Raw genomic sequence first — 26,492 nt, forward strand, 5'->3', positions numbered from 1 at the left:
AAAACGGGCCCCATTGCAGGGGCCCGTTTTTTCCTACCAAAAGAATGTCGCGGCAGTTGCCGGGCCCCCCTTTCAATTAGGTTTGGCCGGGCCCCTCACACCACTACCCCTAATACCCCCCTGATGGCGGCCCTGGAGACGGAGTCAAATATTTAACACTAATGAAATGTGGGCCGCATAGTACATGTACACTTTATATTTTTGCATGACTTTACAGTTATATATTTATTTTACTATTCCAATGGATGATATTAAAGTCAGGTGGAGAAGCAGGAGGGACCAGTGGTTCCGCTCAGAGCAAAAAAAGGCCATATCAGTTTTCTCGCCAGTTATCCTTTCTCAAACCCGTTTTGAAACTTTGGGCGTAAGTATCCGTTAAAATCTGAAACATTTGCTTTTAAAAGTTTTTCCCCATCTAGGGAAAAAATGCAATATCGCACCAAATATGTAATAAATCTCTGAGAGATTTGTTTCACACTAATACCACCTGCACTAATGTCTTTAAGCTGGTCCCCTAAATACCAAATTTCAGAATTTGATCCTGATGCAAAAAAAACAACCTGTAAATGTAATATTAATAATAATAATTTCTCATTAAAAATCAGCTCAGAGTACAACCTAGTGGGCGATCAGGAGGAAGACGACAGCACAAAGATGGTGGAGAGGAGAGTTGTGGAAGATACCACAAGTCCAGAACAGGAACAACAGGATTGCGAGATTCCTGTGACATCACCTGGGCCAAGTGTTCAGAGCCCGAACACTCCAGAGAATACTTCTCGCTCCAGAGCTGCACCAAAAAGAAAAAAAAGAGTGGAGCCATCCACAGCGAGCCAGGTGGACACAAGGGTTCTAGATTACTTGTCACAACATCAACCTGAGGATGAGGTGGACACATACGTTCGATCCATGGCTCCTTTTTTGCGGCGTATCCCTGTGGAGCGTCGCCTGAGAACTCAATCCTCAGTGATGATAATATTTGAAGCAGCAACCCCACCCCAATGATCCCATTGAGTGCTTTACTGCATTGGAGCACTGGCGGCTATTAAGCCACACCACACCTCAGGCACATTTGCCACAGAGCTATACTTCACCACTCCTCCTATTCCGCAGCATTGTCCATATTTCAGCTCCGGAACCTCCAAATTTTAATTGCGGTGGGTACTACCATCCACACGATCCTTACGCCAATCCACATCCTTGGCAATCTGCTGCACAACCACCCTCTGAGTGAATGGAGGCAAGTCCATTAACTGTTTCACCATCCTCTCCTGCCTTGTATCATTTGTAATTATATCTCAAATTGCGAAAAGTGAAAAGTTATTTTTATTTATTGACAGCGTTTGACTGTTATTTTGGTCTGTTTTATGTTTTTGGATAAAGTATTGTGTGGAAAACCAATTATATTGCACTTTTTATTTTCACATTTTTAATTTTTTCTCAACAATTTACTTTTAACACACCAAATAACAATTTATATTCTCAAACTTTTTATTAACATATATATATATATATATATATATATATATATATATATATATACACACACAAATATACTTACCCACAGTAAAAAAAAAATAGGTATTAGTTGATATTCAGGTCAAAAACTAAATATTTGTAAAGGGTCAAGAATTTAAAAAAATTATATTGTAAACCTTGCAACTTATATTTTGACCTAAATATGGAAGCCTGCAACCCGAGTCAAGTGTCCTCATTGTCTTGCGAGTCCCTGCACTAACTAACCAATCAGAAATAAAACTAACAATGTACCTAAACTAAAACAATGTATATAAAGAATAATAACAGTAAACTTCATGCGTGGCATCACTAGCGGATAGCGTCCTGCTGCCAGAGCACTGCATCCTCGGGACTCATTATATAATCTGCAAAGAATTCCCGGGTTCGGAGGCCAGGTGTTCGAGGTCTTCCTTGCGCTGTGTTGTCAATAGTCAATGATCCAGTGGGCATGAGATGCTCCATGTCACCATCGGCTGTTGTGTTGTACAATCGTGTGTAGTTGTGCAGGATGACACACCCTTTGATGATTAAATTGACATTGTCTGCATCCATTTGTATTGTTGACATGAAAACTCTCCATTTGTTTAACATAATACCGAAGGTGCACTCCACATAGCAATGAGCCATGGTAAGCCTGAAATTGAATATGCGCCTTCGTTCATCCAAAGCACGCCTAGGAAAGGGCTGCATAAGATGGGTGGATAGTCCAAAGGCCTCATCTGCAACTTTCACAAATGGTGCTGGGGTCCAGAAGATCCGGGCAGTAGGCAGGGTTCCAGGGAGGTCTAGCTGCTTGCTTAGAAGCCTCTGACCCGTTCTGGAAGCCCTGAAGATGCCAGCATCCGCAGTGCTACCATAGGAACCAATATCTACAATTACAAACCGGTATTGGCTGCCCAACAGTACTACCGAGAAATGCTGTTTTTAATTGTAGAAACGGGACCCTGAGTGTGGTGGCTTCCTTACCTGGATATGTTTTCCGTCCAGCGCCCCAGTGCATTGGTCATGAACACATCAGCTGTACTCATCCACTATTCTGTTGTGGGTTGAGGCATCACGGTATCTTTTCGTTTATGCCTGGTTAGATCAGAGGAGGACCTGATAACTCCAGAAATGGTCGACATCCCCACTAGGAATTCGAAATGAAGGGACACAAACGAATTACCAGTGGCAAGGAAACTGAAGATAAAAGAACGAAAATAACATTAATTACACAAATTAATTTATAATTGCTAACTTGAAGCCATTTTATCATAGTTCTACACTAGCACACTGGAGATTTGTTTTAAACACAGACAGTATTTATTCTTACCTCAGGGCGATTAGACGTTCCTCAGGTGAAATGCTGCGTCGCATGTTCGTATTCTTGAATGTTAGTGCGGAACAGAGCTCCTCCAGCAGCCGATCAAAGGTTGCGACAGACATCCGACAGAAGTCCTGAAATTTTGCCAGATTCAGCCTCAGGTCCTCATAAAGGGTGTGGAAGTGCCCTTTGTAATTACGTTGGGAGACAATGGAATGAACCCAATGCCTCCTCCTAGGTTCTTCATCCACCATATGGCGTTGCTTTCCATACGTGCGAGAGATCAGCCACACCATAAGAACGTAGTCCATAGCTTTGGATGTTAGGTTCACACAAAAAAGTACTCTAAAATCCAAGCACAACAAGCACAGGAATCACACAAAGTTTTCTCTATGCTGTACAGCAATAGGAAATGGTTATTCCCGACCAGGTGATCTTCCTGTGGGTGTTCCCAGAGGGTTGGGACCAAATTTTTGCTTAAAAAGTCCCTGCTTCCATTTTTCACTCGCGTATAAAATGTGTGGTATATGCCTGACATATGCACGTCATATGCAGACACTCGGAAGAACAACGCATACACTCACATGCGTATAACGCTCCGTTATTTGCGTGCGCAAATCGGACACACTCGTGTGAATAAGGCCTTAGGCTGTGTTCACATCATCGTTTCCCTTCCATTGAGGGGTTCCGTCTGAGGTTTCCGTCGGGTTTTAAACTCTCAATGGAAAGGCAAATGGAAACCTAAGCTTCTGTTTCCCTCACCATTGATATTAATGGTGATGGAAACATTGCTAAAGGTTTCCGTTTGTCACCGTTGTGACAGCAGTCGACTACAGTGACAATTTGAAAATATTAGCAAAGTTTCCATCATCATTGAGACCAATGGTGAGGAAAACGAAAGCTGAGGTTTCAGTTTGCCTTTCCGTTGAGGGGTTAACCCTCAACGAGCCATGGTAAGCCTGAAATTGAATATGCACCTTCGTTCGTCCAAAGCACGCCTAGGAAAGGGCTGCATAAGATGGGTGGATAGTCCAAAGGCCTCATCTGCAACTTTCACAAATGGTGCTGGGGGTCCAGAAGATCCGGGCAGTAGGCAAGGTTCCAGGGAGGTCTAGCTGGTTGCTTAGAAGCCTCTGACCCATTCTGGAAGCCCTGAAGATGCCAGCATCCGCAGTGCTACCATAGGAACCAATATCTACAAATACAAACCGGTATTGACTGTCAGCCAAGGCCAACAGTACTACCGAGAAATACTGTTTGTAATTGTAGAAACGGGACCCTGAGTGTGGTGGCTTCCTTACCTGGATATGTTTTCCGTCCAGCGCCCCAGGGCATTGGTCATGAACACATCAGCTGTACTCATCCACTGTTCTGTTGTGGGTTGAGGCATCACGGTATCTTTTAGTTTATGCCTGATTAGATCAGAGGAGGAGCTGATAATTCCAGAAATGGTTGATGTCCCCACTAGGAATTCGAAATGAAGGGACACAAACGAATTACCAGTGGCAAGGAAACTGAAGATAAAAGAACGAAAATAACATTAATTACACAAATTAATTTATAATTGCTAACTTGAAGCCATTTTATCATAGTTCTACACTAGCACACTGGAGATTTGTTTTAAACACAGACAGTATTTATTCTTACCTCAGGGTGATTAGACGTTCCTCAGGTGAAATGCTGCGTCGCATGTTCATATTCTTGAAGGTTAGTGCGGAACAGAGCTCCTCCAGCAGCCGATCAAAGGTTGCGACAGACATCCGACAGAAGGCCTGACATTTTGCCGGATGCAGCCGCAGGTCCTTATAAAGGGTGTGGAAGTACCCTTTGTAATTACGTTGGGAGACAATGGAATGAACCCAATGTCTCCTCCTAGGTTCTTCATCCACCATATGGCGGCGCTTTACATACGTGCAAGAGATCAGCCACACCATAAGAACATAGTCCATAGCTTTGGATGTCAGGTTCACACAAAAGAGTACTCTAAAATCCAAGCACAAAAAGCACAGGAATCACACAAAGCTTTCTCTATGCTGTACAGCAATAGGAAATGCTGATTCCCGACCATGTGATCTTCCTGTGGGTGTTCCCAGAGGGTTGGGACCAAATTTTTGCTTAAAAAGTCCCTGCTTCCATTTTTCACGTGCGTATAAAATGTGTGGTATACACGTGACATACGCACATCATACGCAGACACTCGGAAGAACAACGCATACACTCACGTGCATATAATGCTCCGTTATTTGCGTACGCAAATCGGACACATTCGTGTGAATAAGGCCTTAGGCTGTGTTCACATCATCGTTACCTTTCCATTGAGGGGTTCCGTCTGAGGTTTCCGTCAGGTTAACCCTCAATGCAAAGGCAAACGGAAACCTAAGCTTCTGCTTCCCTCACCATTGATATTAATGGTGATGGAAACATTGCTAAAGGTTTCCGTTTGTCACCGTTGTGACAGCAGTAGACTACAGTAACAATTGTAAAATATTAGCAAAGTTTCCATCATCATTGAGACCAATGGTGAGGGAAACGGAAGCTGAGGTTTCAGTTTGCCTTTCCGTTGAGGGGTTAACCCGACGGAAACCTCCAACGGAACCCCACAATGGAAGGGCAATGGTAATGTGAACAGGTCCTTACCTGGTCAATTTGGATTGGAAAACTAGGGTGAGGCAATGTACATATTGAGTTTTTGAAATTATAACCCACATTGTGAATACACCTTGCATTAAGTAGGTTTCAATGTAGGCTGGTTTCCCACGTAGCATAGACGCTGCAGAATTTCCACAATGGAATTCTGTGTGGAAATTCCACAGCATTTACAGTAGCAGCAAAGTGAATGAGATTTCGAAAATCTTATGCCCGCGCTGCGGAAAACAAATGCACAAATGTCGTACGGAAAGTGTTCTGTGGTGCGTTTTTCAACTCTGCAGCGTCCATTTATGCTGCGTGTTCTGTGCGGAGATGCTGCGTGTATGGCCCATAGACTTCAATGGGGAGCAGGAATTGTGCACCAGATTTATGTTGTTGCGGTCTTTACAGCGTTTACGCAGCAGAAACACAGTAAAAACCGCTGGAAATCCGCAGGTGCACATATACTTTGCTATAATCAAAGTTTAACACAAAATCCTCAAAAACGCTATTGTGCGGATTTCTGTGACAAATTTACCAGCATTTTTCTAGAGATTCTGCTTCAGATTTTCTGTTGCAGAAAATCTGCAGCGTATCCTGTGTGTGGGAACATACCCATATGGTATGGTTTTCCTTTGTGGGTAAGGATTAGGTCTGGGTCTGATAAATTAGGTACATAGAGTACTCTAGATTAAGTTGTCCACAAGAGCAGGGACAACATCGGTCAAGACGGTCAAATTGAAATGATTAGTCCCTATGGAAAAATTTTATAACCAGCAACACAAAAATAAAAGCCAAAGTAGTAAGTAGTTTCACTGTTATGACATGTATGTAAAATGACTGCAAGAAATGCCATAAGCAACACATTGCAAAGGTGACCAAAAGTACAAGGTCTTATTTTTCTCTCCATGATAGTGCAGCCTAGTTTGGGCCTTAAGGCTCAGAGCCCATTTTTCAAATCTGACATGTGTTACTTTATGTGGTAATAACTCTGGAATGCTTATACCTATCCATGCGATTCTGAGATTATTTTTTCATGACACATTGGACTTTATGTTAGTAGTAAAATTTGGTCGATATATTCAGTCTTTATTTGTGAAAAATAGCAAAATTTAGAGAAAATTTGGAAAAAAAATATAATTTTTCTGAATTTAAATGTATCTGCTTGTAAGACAGATGGTTATACCACACAAAATAGTTACTAGTTAACATTTCCCATATGTCTACTATATGTTGGCATAATTTTTTGAACATCCTTTTATTTTTCTAGAACGTTACAAGGCTTATAACATAAGCAGAAATTGCTCATATAATTTCAAGAAAATTTCTAAAGACTATTTTTTTAGGTACCAGTTCAGTTCTGAAGTGGCTTTGAGGCCTTATATATTAGAAACCCCTATAAAACACCCCATTTTAAAAACTAGACCCATCAAAGTATTCAAAACAGCATTTAGAAAGTTTCTTAAGCCCTTAGGCGTTTCACAGGAATTTAAAGCAAAGTAGAGGTGAAATTTCCAAATTTCATTTTTCTTGCAGAAAATCCTTTTTGTTCAATTTTTTCCAGATAAACGCAAATCTATATTTATTGCCCAGATTCTGCAGTTTTTAGAAATATCCTATGTGGCCATGGTGTGCTAATGAACTAGAGCACAGGTCTCAGAATCAAAGGAGCACCTAGTGGATTTTGGAGCCTCCTTTTCATAGATTATATTTTAGGATTAAAGTAGAAAAAGCACCCCAACATTTAAAAAGCAATTTCTCCCGATTATGGCAATACCCCATATGTGGTCATAAACTGCTGGTTGGAATAACGACAGGGCTCAGAAAGACAGGAGTGCTATTTGGCATGTAGATTTTGCTGGATTGGTTTCCTGGCGCCATGTGCATCATTTGCAGAGCTTCTGAGGTACCAGTACAGTGGAAACCGCATACAGGGCAAACCCCTTAAAAGTGACCCCATTTTGGAAACTACACCCCTTGAGGAATTCATTGTAGTTTTCATGGGATGCATGCGACTTTTTGATCAGTTTTTATTCTATTTTTTTAAGAGAAGTGGTGACTAAAAAACAGCAAATCTACTATGGTTTTTATTCCTTTTTTTTACAGCGTTCACCGTGCGCTATAAATGACATATTAATGACATCGTTTTTTATGTCTTATGGCGTTTGCACAATAAAATACTTTTTTTTTTAAATCATTTACTTTTTGTGTCACCAGATTCTAAGAGCCATCATTTTTTTTTATTTTTCCATCAAGAAAGCTGTGTAAGGGCTTTTTTTTTTGCGTAACAAACCATACTTTTTTTGATCAGTACCATTTTTGGGTACATGCGTCTTTTTGATCTCTTTTTATTCAATTTTTTGGTAGGTGAAGTGACCAAAAAATTGTGATTCTGGTATTGTTTATTATTATTTTCTATTACGGCGTTCACCACGCGGGATAAATAATGAAATACTTTTGTAGTTCAAGCCGTTATGGACGCGGCGATACCAATTATGTATAGTTTACTTATTTATTTTATTTATATTTTTAATAATATATGACTGCATAGGAAAAATGGTGATTTTCACTTTTATTACTTTAAAACTTTTATTTTTATAAAACTTTGTTTTTACTTTTTTTTTGACCACTAGGGGACTTGAAGGAAGGAGGCCCTGACCACAATTCTAATACACTGCACTACATGCGTAGTGCAGTGTATTAAAGCTGTCAGCTGCTCACTGACAGAAAGCATAGTGGGTTCCGACTTTGTCAGGATCTAATAGGCTTCTTTAGATGGCATAGCCGGAGGCTATTGTTAAGCCTCCGGTTGCCATAGCAACCATTGGCGCTCACAATCATGTAGCGGGACATCAATGGTGCTTTAACCCCTAAGAAGCCGCGATCACTATTGAATGCAGCTTCTAAGGGGTTAATCGATGGGGACAACGCGATCGGTCCCTGGGGAAGGAGCTGCGGCAACTGCTGTACGAGACAGCAGTTGTCACAGCTCATAAAAGTGCCGGAAGGGCGGTTATTCCCATGACCTACTGTTAGGTCACGGAGCGCAAATCTTATACTTAGCGGGACCTAGTAGTAGTTCCTGGAGCGGGAAGCGGTTAATATCTCATTATCAGCTTTAATTTATTTTTTGTATTAAAAAAAAAACATATCCTGTAAATAAGAACAGTACTATAATTCCAGTCATCGCCTTCAAACTAATAGATAAAAAAATCATGATTGCTGGGACTGATGAAAAAATAGCAATAACCTATCCTTTTGAAATCTTGGACGTTGTAAATTATTTTATCACTGGTATTTATTATTATTTATTATTTTTAAATCACCCCTATTGATATACATGGATTGTATTTATTGTCCCCAGTTGGGTTTACAATCTGGTTTTCCAACTTCTGAAACTGGAGTAGTTGGGAAAAAAAACATGCAAGCAAAGGAAAAAACAAAAACATGCCATGGTAACATTTGACTTTATGGAAGCAGTACTCCCTCTATAGACACCTGATGAATATGTATATACTGTAAAAGATTGGGGGCTCTTAGATTACAGTTCAGTCTGAAAAGGAAAAGTTCACAGCGCTATTGGTTTACAGCTTTTATTTAAATCTACGAGGATTTTGAAGTCCAAGGCTTTTGGGATTTTCTTACTATTATGTGTTACAGAATTTGTTATCTAGAATGGAAAGTCATCTTTCATTCTTTTCTTAATTTACTAAGACATTTAACATGATAGTTATAGTGAAATGAGTTACATGTACCTGAGGATGCTCACTCCCACTGTACATGAACAAACCTCCACTCCAGCTTAAAAAGATCATGCTGCAAAGTCCTGTGAAAAAGTCTAATATTAGAGCTATTTCTCACACTTCAGTATTCTATTTTAAATTCTCACTGCATTTCTACCAGGAAAAAGTTATCCAACGACTGTCTCACACATTTGAAAGAGTCACCGCCTGTTAAATTCACACACAGCATTAAATGTGTGGCACCATTACTACACCAGGAAAATACTGCAACAGTCTAATGGCGACTAAAAGAACGGTTTTATACCAGTTTTCTGTACTTAAAAAGTTTTTGCAATAATTTGAGACTTTTGGGCGTTTTACACTTTTTAATATAAGTGGGTGGGGCTTATCATAATATGGCAAATTCCCTGCAATTTACTCTAGAAATTGGCATAATTATAGTAGAAAACTACGCTGTTCATAGCTGACATAGATTTCACTATCTAACCGGACTAAAAACAAAAAATTTATGAAGAGGGGTTTGCCTCTTAATAAATTAATCGCATCTCACTCCTCTGAGCTTCAGACTAAGGCCCCATGTACACAAACGTAAAAACGCCCGTAATTACGGGCCGTAATTACGGCACATTTTTACGGGCCCATGGACTTCTATTGGCCACGGGTACCTCCACGTATTCTTACGGGAAGGTCCCCGTGCCGTTTGAAAAATATAGAACATGTCCTATTTCAGGCCGTAAATTACGGCACGGGCAGGCCCATAGAAGTCTATGGGGCTCCCGTAATTACGGGTGACTACGTGTGTGCACCCATAATTACGGGAGCATTGCTAGGCGATGTCAGTAAATAGTCACTGTCCAGGGTGCTGAAAGAGTTAAACGATGGGCAGTAACTCTTTCAGCACCCTGGACAGAAACTACCGATCACAATATAGATCAACCTGTAAAAAAAAAAAAGACGTTCATGCTTACCCAGAACTCCCTGCTTATTCCAGTCCGGCCTCCCGGGATGACGTTTCAGCCCATGTGACCGCTGCAGCCAATCACAGGCCAATCACAGGCTGCAGCGGTCACATGGACTGCAGCGGTCACATCCTGCACTGATAGAGAGAAGGGCTGCCGATTACTGCAGTGTAATTTTGCAGCGAAAACGTGCCCGTAAATACGGGTGGAATACGGGTGACACTGGACCCATATTTACGGGCAAGGACCCGTATTTACGCCAGTATTTACGGGAGGACAAAATTAAGTTTGTGTGCATGAGGCCTAAGACTGGCAAATGAAACGCCAGACTTAGTAAATCTGTCCCAATGTATTTACATACATGCAGTTTGTGTAGCAGTTTGGCTGCTTTAGCGGTCAAGTCTTAATTGAAAACAATTCCTATTGTACTCAAATACATAATCCAAATTGTAGCAAAACTGCTGCTAATACTACATGTAAATTGCAATGGTTGTTACAGTGCAGTAAGTATATACTGTATATTTACTTTATATTTACGCAGTGCATTGGTGGTATGGTGAGAAAATTTGTAAATATATGCAGTTTTTGCAGCGGTTTAACTCCAATTGCAGTCCATGTGTTTTGGTGTATACAGTATATGCATTTGACCATAAGAAAGTAGATACCTAACCATCATACCTATATGAGCTTGTTGGACATCCCAGTCAAAAATCAAGGCAGTTATTATAGCAGTGGGCCCCCTTTTGCAGCTACAGGACATCAACTCTTCAGGAAAGGCTTTCCACAACAATTTGGGTTGTGGATGCTTATTCAGCCATTCAGCCAAAAAAGCATTTGTGAGGTCAGACACTGATATTGGACGAGAAGGCCTGGCTTGGCGCATTCAGCATTTTAATTTACCCTAAAAATATTTAATGGGGTTGAAATTAGGGCTCTGTGCAGTCCACATAAAACCATATCTTTATGGAATTTGCTTTATACAGCCAAACATTTTTTATTTTTTCATTGACGTGGCTGTATCAGGCTGTGATGGATGGTCAATTTGCTTATATTCTCTGTATTAAATTACATCGTGAATTATCAAGCAGGATGCCGGATTATGCAGAGATGTAATTTCTATTCCATCTGCAATGAACTTCTCCCTCCCATTTCTGCTTAATTTGTAATAAATATATAATCTCTGTGTGTTCTTACGGTGGCCTTGAAATGCGAAGCAGGTAGCAGTCTGGCAGAATGCCTATACATGAAAATCATCACATTTGTAATTATTTCTATTTATCCCAGCATTCACATACACATTAAGAAAAAACTCCTACCCCACTTTGTTTGTAGGCCAGAACTTGCAGTTGTTAGAACGATCATGTGACCTTAGTGGCAAGGTACCCTTGAAATATTTACAGTGTATACTGTAGAATGTCATGATTGGTTGTTCTATGTAAGGAAACACCTTGATTAAAGGGTATACCCTGAGGGTATATTAACTTATGTTATTTGATAATAAAGAGAGAGAACATTGATTAAGACAAGAGATTGCTATTTGTCTTTATTGATCTCTCAGTGCACTGCTGATACTTCAATTAACAATTGTAATACCACCTGACAAAGCAGAGGGAGCCCATTGAAGCGTCCACCCCAAAAGGTGCTACCTGGGAGAGGGTTTCCATTACATTACATGGTGCCAAAACCCGGGACCTCTACATGAGAATTTGTGCATAGTCCACTAATCTGGAATGACCTGGGGAGTCGCTGAAACCAAAACCGCACCGTAAGTAACAGACTTTATGTTACACCATTTTTTTCAGACACTCTAAGTCTCTGGAGACCTGCGTTGGATATGTAAGTCTCTACAAAGTGGTCCTGTAATAATCAGGTCATTTGTCAGGATGGTAATGGTCAAATGGATGTACATGAGAGTGCATGTGACAAGTGTGATAAATGTGTATGTAGTGTGGTATTGAATACGTCTATGAGAAGAAATACATTTCAAATTGTGAAAACTGTATGGCCGAACCCAAAGCCCAGAAGTAATATCCACTTCATAGAAGGAGACATATTTTCAGTGCAAGGAGTAGCAATTGTGTCTATATTGAATTTGCACGATGTACCATTACCCAGTGCAATACGGAAAACTTTGAATGTTGTATTGAGTAACAATTTATATGCTCCTAGTACACTGCCAGCTTGTAATATTGTGTGTAAGGGTCCTTAAAAGCCGTCAGTTGTATGCATTGTCAGACTGGCATAAGGTAGGAATCAGTACAGACTGATTTCTAGCACACATTTGATAATCCGGCATATAGATTTTGTTGTAGCATAACAACCAAGTAAGTCTGTAGTAGTATAACATCAGACCATCTGGACTAAGTATCTTTGTAAAATAAAAACTTGTGTTCAATGAACGACCCTGACACCCCAAGTGCCACCTGTGTCGTAGTAGTATAACTACCTACACAAATTACAGTGAATGAGAATGGTATTGAATTGAACCCAGGGCCCCTCAAGAATTTGTGATATATGCCACATTACAGGCTGTGATATATGCCACTTTACAGGCTGTATGAGCCAAAAGCTACACCCCAGAAGCAAGTGTTTTGCATAACTGAAAAAGATGAGGGGTTTGTAGATGTTTGAAACCTACTCCTGCTTGAGTCAATGGAGGTTCATGAATGTCGATTGTGTTGCCTTCAAATCCTTATTTGCTCTTGTAATTTGTGGATTGGCAGCATTTTGTCTGTTGTTGATGTTCAAAACAGTGAGGGGTCAGAGAAAAGGATACCCCACTGCTAGAATTGTCTGAAGGAATTACTTTGATATAGTATTGGTAAGACAGTCTGTCTGAAACTAGTAAGAAGGCTAGTCTGAGATATCTGTTTGTAGCTTGGAAGTTTTCCGGAGATTACCCTATGCTTTCCGACCATGGAGTTAGGAGATAGCAAGACAAAAATGCGGGATAGACTTGGGGCATGAGTCCCGGCTATCACTATAGTAGAAAGAGCAAAAGGAGCTGAGGCTGTAAAGGATTGTAAAATAATGTTCAAAATGATGAAAGTTGGGTCTTGTGGAACGTTGGAAATACGTGAATGGAAAAGGATTATAACAAATTGTGATGGAAGGTTGATAGACAATAACATGATGGAAAAAGCCCAAATGTGGTATGAGGTAGCACAGAGATTGAGTAACACGGAACATAAGAGTATAGGAGCGAATTATGGAGTGATGTATAATTTATTTGGCTCCCTCAGTGTAAGGCCCTTCACGAGTGTGTTACCGGTTTACAACGGCCAAACAGCCCCACAGTAGCAACCGCACCACCCCCTTATCTTGAAAATAGCAAAAAGGGCAGCTGCTGGAGTTGCATACATTGTTGGCAACAGAACCCCCTCACTGTAGGATATTGTGTCAGTTGTGGTAAACAGCGCCCCACACGATTTTTTCCGTTAGTAGCAAGTATCCATACACACAGGGGACCAATGCCTGTAGATGTAGACGGGCAACCAATACCTGGGACAGTTGGGGAAATCCAGACACATGAAGCCACTGTCTATTGCTCCTGGAGCCCGACTGAGTTACTAGCTGTATGTGACACACTCCCAGACCCTCGAAAAACACCCAGCGCTTTCCGTAGAAAGCTGCGAGCAGTACATCTAGCTTACCATGCTACATGGTGCGATATGGAGAGCCTAGTAGAAACAAAGAGAGGGGTGCTCAAGAATCAAATACACGCTACACTTACAAATCCTGTAGCAGCAAATAAAACCAACGAGCATTCCGGACTAGAATACCTGATTGCTATTGGGACCAGGGTAAATACTATGCAACAGGATCAAACTGATAGTTTGCCCAAGGTGTCAGTCTGTCCCTAATTATGCCACAACCTTACAGCAACAGTTGTTACATCCCGAGTATGAAGAAGGCGATGCAAAAGACTTGTGCCTACTAAAAATAACTTTTATGTCTGGCCTTAAGCCAGCAATACAAGAAGCTGTTAAAAGATCCTGCCCGACTGGCGTATGTGCCAATTTAATGATTTAGTAAGCATTCCAAAAGGGGCAGAATTAGATCTAACTCCTAAAAGAACACGGCTCGCACCAATGCAACAAAAGGGGGACTATAGAGGAAGATGTAGGGAACAGAGAGACACTTTGAGGACCCAGATAAAGTATCTTAGTCAAGTTACATACTAGAATTGTGATAAGAAGGGTCATTATTCAGCCCGATGTCCCTCCTGTCCAATTAAACCTCCCAGTTCTTATATTGTTGCATAGGAAATTGGCAACCCAGATGTCTCCCTCTGCCCAGTGATCCCCCGACAGGTCCATCATTGATGGCATCTGTAACTTTACCACAGGGAAAAATACCTCTTTTCTAGTAGACACAGGGGCAACCAGAACTGTATTACAAACCAAATATGTGCCAGCAGAGTTATTATCACCAGACTATATAGATTGTTAAGAGGTGGAGGGAACATCATTTCAGTTACATATAACAAAACCAATGCAACTGAACATTCATGACACACAATCTATTGTCTCCAGTCTGTTAGTGTTACCCTATACTCCCTACAATTTACTAGGGACAGATGTATTCAGAGCTCTGGGAGCAGCATTGAATTTTTCTTCTGACACCCCTCCATTAACCTCTGCCATTCCAGAGTTCCTGCTATGCACACTCATTAGTATAGCAGGTATGCCGGACACTGAAAAAGCCCCAAGTACACCTCGCCTTTGGTTGGCATCAGGACCGGTTCTAGCTTTTCTGCTGCCTGAGGTGAAAATTGAAATGGTGCCCCCCCAGATTTTTATTGACATTCCCCTGGCTGTTCTACCTAGCAGCCTCCTCCAACTCTTGTGGATGCTCTGTTGCGTGCGCGGTACAGCCGGGCAGAGTACACCTCGCTGCGTAGTGTATGCCCAAGTAGTACATGGCAATGGCGCATCCAAGAGAGTTGGAGAAGACTGGTAGTAATGTATATCAAGCAGGGGGATGTCAATCAAACATGCAAAGTTGGGTTTGGAGGCAAGACTATGTGAAACTTCAGGATAGCTGCACTGCCCCATGACCCTTTAATAAGTAATTAGCATACAGCGTGTGCCGTTTTAATAGTTGATTTTATAGATTTTGCTGCATCTGAAAAAAAAACATACTGCACGGGGGAATGTTTGGAAATATTGTCAGGTCATATATTACTGCATAGTGGTGGTTCAAGGTGTAAAACTACCTGACAGGTTCCCATTAAATATACAATAAATTAAAAACAATTCCATCTGCACATCAATTTTGTTATTATAAATATATCCTATATAATTACAGCATCAGACCTAAGCTCTGACATATATGGCTCCAGAACCAAGCTCAGTACATAAATACAGCACCAGATAAAGCTGAATACAAATATACAGCACCAGAACAAAGCTCAATACATATATATAGCTTGGGCCCCCTACAGCGCCAACACCACCATCACCAGACCCCTGCATGCGCCTATGCCCAGCCGCCTTGCCCCCACACAGTATAATGCTCCCATAGCTGCCCCCACACAGTATAATGCCCAATAACTGCCCCATACAGTATAATGCCCCCCATAACTGCCCCATACCATATAATGCCCCCCATAGCAGCTCCCCCTACAGTATAATGCCCCCATATCAGCTACCCATACAGTATAATGCCCCCCATATCAGCCTGCATACAGTATAATTCCCCCATATCAGCCCCCCATGCAGTATAATGCCCCCCATGCAGTATAATGCCCCCCACCATATCAGCCTCCCTCCCACCATATCAGCACCCCATAGAGTATAATGCCCCATATGTGCATAATTTAAAAATAACATAATTACTTACCTATCCCCGTTCCCACGCCGGGTGGAGGATCTTTCGCCTCCTCTCGTAGGTGCTATGAGTAACTCGGCGAAGACAAGCGCGATGATGCCTGCGTCGAGCCGCTCAGAGCACAGTGAATGATGGAGCAAGGAGACATCAGCTCCTTGCTCCCGCATTGAATGGAACCGGGACCCCCCGGAGTTCTTCACACGACCCCCCAGGGGGACACGACCCACAGTTTGTAATGTATTGTGTTGTATTGTGCAGTTTGTGGTGGAGAGAGGAGGGGGAGGCTGTAATTTAACAGGCCCCCCCTCTCCACCGCAAACACAGACAGCACAATACAACACAAGACATTACAAGACAACACAATACAATACAACACAACACAATACATTACAACAACACAATACATTACATTACATTACAGACTCTGCATCTCACCTGGAGTCTTCCGCATCGGCTCTTCCACTGCACTGGCTGGAAAACATGTCACGTGATGTAACGGTCACATGGTACACTAAGTGTACCATGTGACCATAACTAGGAAGTGCCGGCTTCACAGCACAGAAAATTTATTTAACCAGCATGCTGTATGGCAACGGGGGCCCCGTGAGTCCCCCAGGCTTAGCGGCCAGGTCACAACTGCAACTGCTGCGACCCCTATATCTACGCCACTGTATAGCAGCAGAACCAAGCTCAGTAGATAAATACAGCATCAGAACAAAGCTCTGACATATACCGCTCCAGAACCAAGCTTGGTACATATATACAGCACCAGAACAAAGCTCAGTACATATATACAGCTGCAGAACCAAGCTAATTACATATATACAGTTCCAGAACAAAGCTCAGTACATATATACAACACCAGAACCAAGCTCAGTACATATATAGTGCCAGAACCATGCTCAGTACATATATACAGTACCAGAACCAAGCTCAGTACATATATACAGCACCAAAACAAAGCACAGTACATAAATACAACACCAGAACAAAGCTCAGTACATATATACAGCACCAGTCATTCTGCCCTGCCAATCAGCAACATTGTAAGGATCTGAATGGTCGGGCATGTCATTCTGCCCTGCTAATCAGCGCCTTCCAATGATGCTAGCCGTGCGATGACATCATCGCGCCGCTTCCATTGTTGAAAGGCGCTGATTGACGGGGCAAGTCATTCTGCCCTGCCAATCAGCACCGTCATTCAGCCCAAGCAGATCTGCACAGAAGAGAGCAGGCCTACAATGACACGGCGCGGGAACAGGATCAAAGTGAGTATGTTCAGCGCTTATGCATGTAATTGTATCTGCCTCCTATAGATGCAGGTACAATTACGGCAGGAGGGGGTGGCTCATCTCGCCTCATGGACGGTGCGGTCCCGGTTGGCAGACATCCCAGAAAAACTATGGGCACAAGATAAGATGCATGTAGGAACATTAAATGTGCCCCCTGTGCAAGTAAACTTGAAACCAGACATGCAGAATCACCCTGCCTGTATAAAACATTATCCCCTGAGTCGCAGCAAAATGCTGCTGTAGATAAGGATATTACCTCCTTACTGGAAAACAACCTTATAGTACCCATAATCTCGCCTTTCAACACTCCTCTTTACCCAGTAAAGAAAAATACACCGCCCGGTTAACCTGTACAGTACTGGATGGTACATGACCTACGGGCTGTAAATGCGGTTACAATAATTAATACACCACAAGTACCCAACACGCATACCTTGCTCAACCAGGTCCCCGGTAATGCAGTCTATTTCACAGTTATAGACATAGCCAATGCTTGCTTCTCCATCCCGTTGGCCAAAGAGTGGCAGCAATATTTTGCATTTACACATAGGGGAAGACAGTATGCTTGGGTAGTGCTGCCACAGGGTGCAGCAAAATCCCCTGATATCTTTTCACGTATTATGAAAGATATTCTAGACACCTGGCAGCCCACCAATCAGTCAACAGTTCTACTGAAATATGTAGATCACGTGTTACTTTGTAGTAAGAATCTGGAGAACAGTGCAACCAATTCTAAATCACTATTAATGTTCCTAGAAGAAGTTGTCTGTAAAGCGAGCGAGAACAAGTAAAAATTATGTACCAAATCAGTTGTTTTCCTTGGTCACTGTATTACACCCAAGGTATGAAACACTTAACTCCTTACAGGTTGGAAATCAGGAAATCATACAAAAACACCCAGTCTCTAGAAACCCTAGACAATTGATAACTTTCTTGGGTTTAATAGGGTACGGCAGAGCTTGGATCAGGGATGCCTCTGCTATGATGCAACCAATATATGACTGTTTCACCTCTGACCCATTGGTACTGTCACGTGAGGCAATTAACAATTTTCACTCCCTGAAACTATCACTAACTTCAAGACCAGCTTTGGGACTTACTGACTACAATAAGCCATTTACTCTGTTCTGCCACAAACAGGCAGGCCATGCCTCTGGAGTATTAGCCCAAGATCATGGAGGCAAAATGCAACCACCTGCCTATTACTCCCTTGCTCTGAATCCCATTGTACTAGGATCACCAACCTGCATACGTACTGTCTCAGCAGCAGCTTTAGTCAATAAAGCCACATATATTGTACTCCAACATGACATTATTGTGTAAGTCCCACACGCAGTGCAAGAGATGATGATCACAGTCAAGACAAAACACTTGTCAGTTGCAAGACTTACTATAATGTAACTTACTCTTCTGTCCCCTAATGTCTCAAACGTTGTGTTGTTCTGAATCCAGCTACACTTCTGCCCCTAGATTCTGAACAAAAGGAGGGAGGAGTGGGGGGACAGGGACATGGACACCCCCTTATTTTTCAACAATCCACTGATGATGAACTATTTGATTTTGAACATGAACATGATTGTGAAAGCCTAGTGGATATGGAAACAAAAGACATAAATAGTATATTTGATGTTGCTCTGATTAACACTAATGCTGAGTACTTTGGAGATGATCTCGATATTGGAGCATAGACAAAAGACTTTTCCTCACCGGGTATGCAGTGGTCCACAATGGTAAGGCCACCATACAACAGTCCCTACCAGGGGCGTAACTAGGAAAGACTGGGCCCCATAGCAAGCTCTTGACTGGGCCCCCCCCCCAGGTGCCACATGCAGCCCCCCTTATAGATAGTTCCCCCTGTACATTGTGCCATTCAGCCCCCTGTAGACAGTGCTATACAGCCACGCCTGTAGACAGTGTCACACCCCACTTGTAGATAGCACTCCCCACCTCCTCCTCGTAGGTAGTGCCATACAGTCCCCCAGTAAATATCGCCATACAACACTCTGTAGATATCTCCACAAAGCGCCCCTGTATAAAGCGCCATACAGTTTCCCCTGTATATAGTGGCACACAACCCCCCTCCCTTGTATATAGTGCCACACAGCCCCCCCCCCCCTTATTGGATAGTGCCACACACAGACCCCTGTAGATTTCACCACACACAGCCCCCTGTAAATAGAGCCACAGCCCTCCCCTTGTAAATAGTGCCATACAGCCCCCCTAGTAGATAGTGCCACATAGCCCCTTGTATAAAGTACCGAACTGCTCCCCTATGTGCATAGTGCCACACAGCTCCCCCATTTGTATAGTGCCAAACAATCCTCCCTTGTATATAGTGCCACGCAGCCCCCCAAGTAATGCAAGGCAAAGGCGCATCCGAGAAAGTTGTATCAGCCAGGGGAATGTCAATCAAACATGGAAAGGTGGGTTTGGAGGCAGGACTATGTGACTCTTCAAGATAGCGGCACCGCCCCATGAGGCTTTAATGAGTAATTAGCATATAGAGTGCGCCATTTTAAAAGTGATTTTATAGATTTGCTGCATCTGAAAAAAAACATATAGGGGAATGTTTGGAAATATTGTCAGGTCATGTATTACCGCATGGTGGCGGTTCAAGGGGTTAAAACTACCAGACAGGTTCCCATTAAATATACAATGAATTGAAAACAATTCCATCTGTCCTGCAATTTTGTTATTATAAATATATCCTATATAATTACAGCTCCAGAACCAAGCTCTGACATATACACAGTACCACAAACAAGCTCAGTACATAAATACAGCAACTAGAACCAAGCTCTGACAAATATACAGTACCACAACCAAGCTCAGTACATGAATAGAGCACTAGAACCAAGCTCATTCATATATACGGCATGAGAGCCAAGCTCAATACATAAATACAGCCCCAGAACCAAGCTCAGTACATAAATACAGCACCAGAACCAAGCTCAGTACATATATACATCTCCAGAATCAAGCTCAGTACATAAATACAGCACCAGAACAAAGCTCAGTACATAAATACAGCACCAAAAACCAAGCTCAATACATTAATACAGCCCCAAGGAACAAACGAGATCTAGGAGCTGCACTGTAGCATGTAGTGGGTGCTATCCTCAGAGGAATCTTGACAAAAGACCTCAAACCGAAATTAGACCACAATCCAAAAGAAGAGGCAGCACTCCAATGATATAGAAATATCCAAAATTTATTCACCCAACATACAGGCAACGTTTCACTTTCCCATTGAAGGCATTTTCAAGCAATGAATGTGTGTGCTCAAAGCATTCATATAGTGTGCAAAAGTACAAATAGGCAATATAAGATAATCAAACATGATTAATAATAATGTGCAAAGTGCAATATAATAATACAGAATAGAAGTACTGCAATTAATACAAAACAAGTTAAAAATATGTGAATCAATAGTTAAGTATCAGATATACACATATCTGACAGTAATCCCATAAAATACATAAATATGCAATAAAGTGTCAATTATAATAATAAGAGTTACAGCTGGCACTCACCCTCAGTTGTCACGAACAACATACCTGTTCTAACTAGGAGAATTAAGGTAATATATTATTACCGTCATGACTCGCCGAAATCTCAGAGTTGTGAAAAATCCACAGCGGATGCTCAAAACGGTTCATGAGATTCTCACTAACGGCCAATCATATGTTAGATTGGAAAAAATTATGAGAAGAAGGTCATCTGACACAGCACATCATGCATGCATGGGTGTTGATTGAAAGGAGACCATGATCACCATCTTAGAGTAGGTAAATATATTTCTCAAAATACACATCTCCTGTGTTGTGGTATCTAAAGGAATCAAACTTATTGTTACCATAATTATTAACTAATTGTTACCATAATTATTAGCAAATCCCCCGGACTTGTTACATGGAACGAAGTCCCAGTAACCGGACAATCGTTTCCAGCAGGGAATACCCGTACAGCAAGGCATTATATTTATGGTTCTCGGAACAGAAGGAACATGTCCCTGTATACAGGAGCAACTCGGGAAAGTTTGTGGTTGATTTACAGCACAGCAAGCGTAATCTCGCTGTAAATTACAGTTTACAGCGTAATCTCGCGAGACTACGCTTGCTGTGCTGTAAATCAACCACAAACGTTAGTGAAGTGTCAGGATTCTGAAAAGACATCACATCCTGGCTGGTAGGGATGTATATTTACTGTCAGTACACTTGAGTAAAGTTAGTGTGTGTGTATTTGGCTGCACATGGTGATCTAGTAAGATCACTATGTGCAGAGTAAATGAATGGAGAGAAGTGTATGACGCTGATTGGTCACTGATTGGTCAGCGTCATACACTTCTCGCCACAACACCCACTTGGTCAAAAAGTAAAACACGCCCAGTTGTCCATTAAGAAAGTCATTATCATAAAGCTAAAAAAGGTCATAATTCCGTAAAAAATTATAGTTTTTCTAAATAAAAAAACACGGCTGTTACCTACATTACAGCGCCGATCACATTATGTAGAAGATAGGCCATTTATAATGTGGTGACAGAGCCTCTTTAAATATTGATTCACACATTTTTCACATGTTTTGTATTCATTTCAATACTTCTATTCTGTATTATTATATTACACTTTGCACTTTATTATTAATCATGTTTGATTATCTTACATTGCCAATTTGTACTTTTGCACACTATATAAATGCTTTGAGCGTACACATTCATTGCTTGAAAATGCCTTCAATGGGAAGGTGAAACATTGCCTGTATGTTGGGTGAATACATTTTGGATTTTTCTATATCATTGGAGTGCTGTTTCTTATTTTGGATAATGATCTAAATACAGCCCCAGAATCGTACGTGAACCAAGCTCATACATAAGTACAGCACCAGAACAAAGCTCAGTACTTAAAGAGACTCTGTCACCACATTATAAGTTCCCTATCTTCTACATAATATGACCAGCGCTGTAATGTAGATTACAGCAGTGTTTTTTATTTAGAAAAACGATAATTTTTGACGGAGTTATGACCTATATTAGTTTATGCTAATGCCTTTCTTATTGGACAACTGGGCGTGTTTTACTTTTTGACCAAGTGGGCGTTGTGGAGAGAAGTTTATGACGCTGACCAACCAGCGTCATACACTTCTCTCCATTGATTTACACAGCACATAGTGATCTAGCTACATCACTATGTGCAGTCACTTACTCCCATATTAACGTTACTGAAGTGTCCTGACAGTGAATAGACATCACTACCAGCCAGGACGGGATGTCTATTCAGAATCCTGATACTTCGGTAACGTTTGTGTGAAATTTACAGCACAGCAAGCGTAATCTCGTTTTAAATGAAATTTTACAGCGTAATCTCGCGAGATTACGCTTGCTGTGTTGTAAATTTCACACAAACGTTGCCAAAGTGTCAGGATTGTCAATAGACATCCCGTCCTGGCTGTTAGTGATGTCTATTCACTGTCAGGACACTTATAATGTGGTGACAGAGCCTCTTTAAATACAGCATCAGAACCAAGCTCAGTACATATATACAGTACCAAAACAAAGCTCAGTACATATATATATATATATACGACACTAGAACAAATACAGCTCAATTTAGTGCAACCCAGGTTTGTATGACGTAAAATACAGCTCCCAGCATGGCCCGAACAATGGTAAGGATATGCTGGGAGATGCAGTTTCACAAAAAAAAATCATACCACTCATCATCTCGCTGCAGACCATACAGTGACTACAGTACTGATTAGAGGCAGAATAAACATTTACATTAAGTGACTCACCGGTGATGTCTCAGATTCTAGTTCATTTTCTCTTTTCTTCTCCCTCCAGTCCAGAGCTCTATGATATATTTCTCCCGACCACGACTCATTTGTGTAGTTTTCCGCTCAGATGTCTTCAGCTTTTAAAACATTTCTGCACCTATAAACAAAGAAAAAATTCTCAACACCACTAAATATAATAGCGCCATACACTTTGTCCCTTATTATAATAGTACCATAGACTGTGTCCCACACCCACACACCGTGCCCCCTGTAGATAGTGCCCCCATAGCCCCCCTGTAGATAGTGATCCCCATAGTGCCTCTGTAAATAGTGTCATACATAGAGGCCCCTGTAGATAGTGCCCGACATACAGCCCTCTGTAGAAAGTGCCCCACATATGGACTCCAGAGCTTCAATACTATAGTGCTAACCACTGAGACACAGTACTGCCCTACATATAGCTTCCCCTATAGATAGTGCTCCACATGTAGCCCACCTCTGCAGATAGAGCCTCATATATAACCCATCCCTGTAGACAGTGCCCTACATATCGCCCCCTGTAGATAGTGCCCCAGAGGTAACTCACCCCTGTATATAGTGTCCCGCATATAGCCCACCCTTGTAGACAGTGTGCTACATATAGCCCCCCTGTAGATAGTGCCCCACAGGTAACCCACCCCTGTATATAGTGTCCCACATATAGCCCAACCTTATAGATAGTGGCCTACAAATAGCTCCCCCTAAAGATAGTGCTCCACATATAGCCCACCTCTGTAGATAGAGCCTCACATATAGCTCCTCATGTATATAGTGTCCCGAATATAGCCCACCCCTGTAGACAGTGCCCAACATAAATCCCCCTGTAGATAGTGTCCCACAGGTAACCCACCCCTCTATATAGTGTCCCACATATAGACCATCCCTATAGATAGTGTCCTACAAATACTCCCCCTATAGATAGTGCTCCACATATAGTTGACCCCTGTGTATAGTGTCCCACATATAGTCTACCCCTGTAGATAGTGCCCTACATATAGCTCCCCCTGAATATAGCGCTGCACATGCCCACATATAGACACCCACTGTAGTTAATGCCAACAAAAACATTACATACTCAGCCTGATTCTATTATATAGCACGCAGGTACAAATTCATGCATTAGCGCTGAATGGTCGGGCATGTTGACTTACAATGACACTGATTTGCTGGCAAAATTTTTTGTCCCGCCAATCAGCGCGTTTCAACCACTGAATCGGCGCTAGCGTCGTTGAAAGTCACTGATTGTCGGGACAAATAATTTTGCCCGCCAATCAGCGTCATTGTAAGGCAACATGTCCGACCATTCAGCGCTAATGCATGTATTTGTATCTGTGTGCTATAGACACAGGTACAATTACTGCAAGAGGGGGTGGCTGTCGATAGCACCGGGCCCCCAGCGGTGATAGCGATGCCACCGGGCCGCATAGTAGCCTCGCTACTGCTGTAGTAGCCTTAGCGGCTGCTAGCAGCGCAACCGGGAATATGGGGGTGTGTCAGTGGGCAGTACGGACCCCCTTATGTTGCGGGCTCCGTAGCAGCCGCTACGTCTGCTACAGCGGTAGTTACGCCACTGGTCCCTAGCGTCCAGCAGCTCAGGACACGGAACTAAAAGCACTCTCTGAGGCGTGTAAATTGGGTGAGGGACAGCGTGTCAACATATTCACTGACTCCAGATAAGCCTTTGGAGTTGCACACGACTTTGGGACAATATGGAGAGCCAGAGGGTTCCTGACTTCGGCAGGTAAACCTATAATAAAAGCAAGCAGTAGAAGAACTTTTAGAATTACTGCACTTGCCAGATCAAGAGGCTATAGTCAAAGTACAGGCACACACTAGAAAGACTGATCTCATATCAAAAGGGAATGAGGCTGCGGATGCAGCAGCAAAGGACGCTGCTGTCCTCCCTCTTATTATTTTGAAGCCTGTTTTACAACCCATCACAGAGACTCTGTTGCTTGCTGTCCCGAACCAAGCCCCCCTCAAGAGCAAGCAGAGTGGGAGGAGAGAGGGGCAGCACGAGGTCTAGGACAGCTGAAGCATCTTAAAGGGGTTTTCCAATACTTTATTTTTTTTTTTTAAATCAATGCAATGTTCCTCTATTAATATATTAGTGCACTCTGTCTAGCTTTTTCTTGATAATAAATGGTTTTAGTAACATTACTCCCTATTGTTTACCTGGAGAGGTTTGTTTTGCTCAGTAAGTTCATTCCTCTTCTCTTCCTGTGTTTCTCCTCCCTGCATGCACTGCTCTAGTCCCAGCATGCAATGTGCATGCAGCAGTGCACTTGCTCCGCCTACTACACCCAGCTCTACTAACTTCTGCAATCTCAGTCTTCATTTTGGTGCTCTCATTCTATTACTGCTAGCACAAGCTGAAATCACTGGATATCTGCGTTTTTAAACAACACTGACCCTATATGATGATACGTAAAGTTTGGTCTTTATAATTATAAGTTTTCTAAATGTATATTAACTGTTTATACAGTCTTAGTTTTAAATACTGTATTTTTTTTATATATATATATATATATATATATATATATATATATATATATAAAATAAAAAAAATTGAATTCTAACATGTGAATTGGGATAAAAGGAGCAATACCTGTGGATCGCCGCTGCATCCTGTGTCGGAGATTCACAGTGAGCAAGAAAAAACTAAAGGGAAGCAGCGCTCCTAACTAGCCATCGATGAAAAATAATTCCCCTTCATGTAACTCTGCTACCTGTCAACTGAAAAGTCATCCACCACAGGGAAAAATGTTAGTCCATCATGTCTGATTCCCAGGTGTTTCTTTGCGGTACTCCTCTGTGTGGAAACATTTTTCACTCTGGCAGCTGATTTTTCCATTGACAGGTAGCAGAGTTACACAACAGGAAAACAAATTCCCCATCATGTAACTCTGCTACCTGTGAACTGAAAAGTCATCGGCTGTTTGAAGGGGGTGCACCGCTCGTATAAGCGCTGCTTCCCCTTACTTCATCACACTGTGAATCGCTAACTAGTTCGTATAGAAGCGAAGTATTGCCTAATTATTTTTTTTGGGCTTCCAGTTCAGTTCTGAAGTGGCTTTGAGGGGCCTATATATTAGACACCCCTATGAAACACGACATTTTAGAAACTAGACCCCTCAAAGTATTCACAACAGCATTTAGAAAGTTTATGCACAAAATGTTTTACCAGAGAAACGCAACTCAATACTTATTGTCCAGATTCTGCAGTAGAAATATCCCACATGTGGCCCTCGGGCGGTAATGGACTGAAGCACCGGCCTCAGAAGCAAAGGAGCACCTAGTGGATTTTGAGGCCGCCTTTTTATTAGGCACCATGTCCGGTTTGAATAGGTCTTGTGGTACCAAAATAGTGGAAACCCCCAAAAGGTGATCCCATTTTGGAAACTAGACC

The 26,492-nt window shown here is 41.9% G+C and overlaps 1 long non-coding RNA gene across 1 annotated transcript in view; it reads right to left on the reverse strand.

Annotated features, from left to right (window-relative positions):
• Nucleotides 1-25,495, reverse strand: part of LOC142741146 (uncharacterized) — a 47,524-nt gene extending 22,029 nt beyond the window's left edge. Inside the window, exon 1 of the long non-coding RNA XR_012881014.1 lies at nucleotides 25,259-25,495. This is a non-coding gene — a long non-coding RNA (uncharacterized LOC142741146). The remainder of the gene's footprint in view (nucleotides 1-25,258) is intronic.
• Between the last annotated feature and the right edge of the window lie 997 nt (nucleotides 25,496-26,492).

The sequence above is a fragment of the Rhinoderma darwinii genome, chromosome 2 (genome assembly GCF_050947455.1).
Source record: "Rhinoderma darwinii isolate aRhiDar2 chromosome 2, aRhiDar2.hap1, whole genome shotgun sequence".
Taxonomy (NCBI): Eukaryota; Metazoa; Chordata; class Amphibia; order Anura; family Rhinodermatidae; genus Rhinoderma; species Rhinoderma darwinii.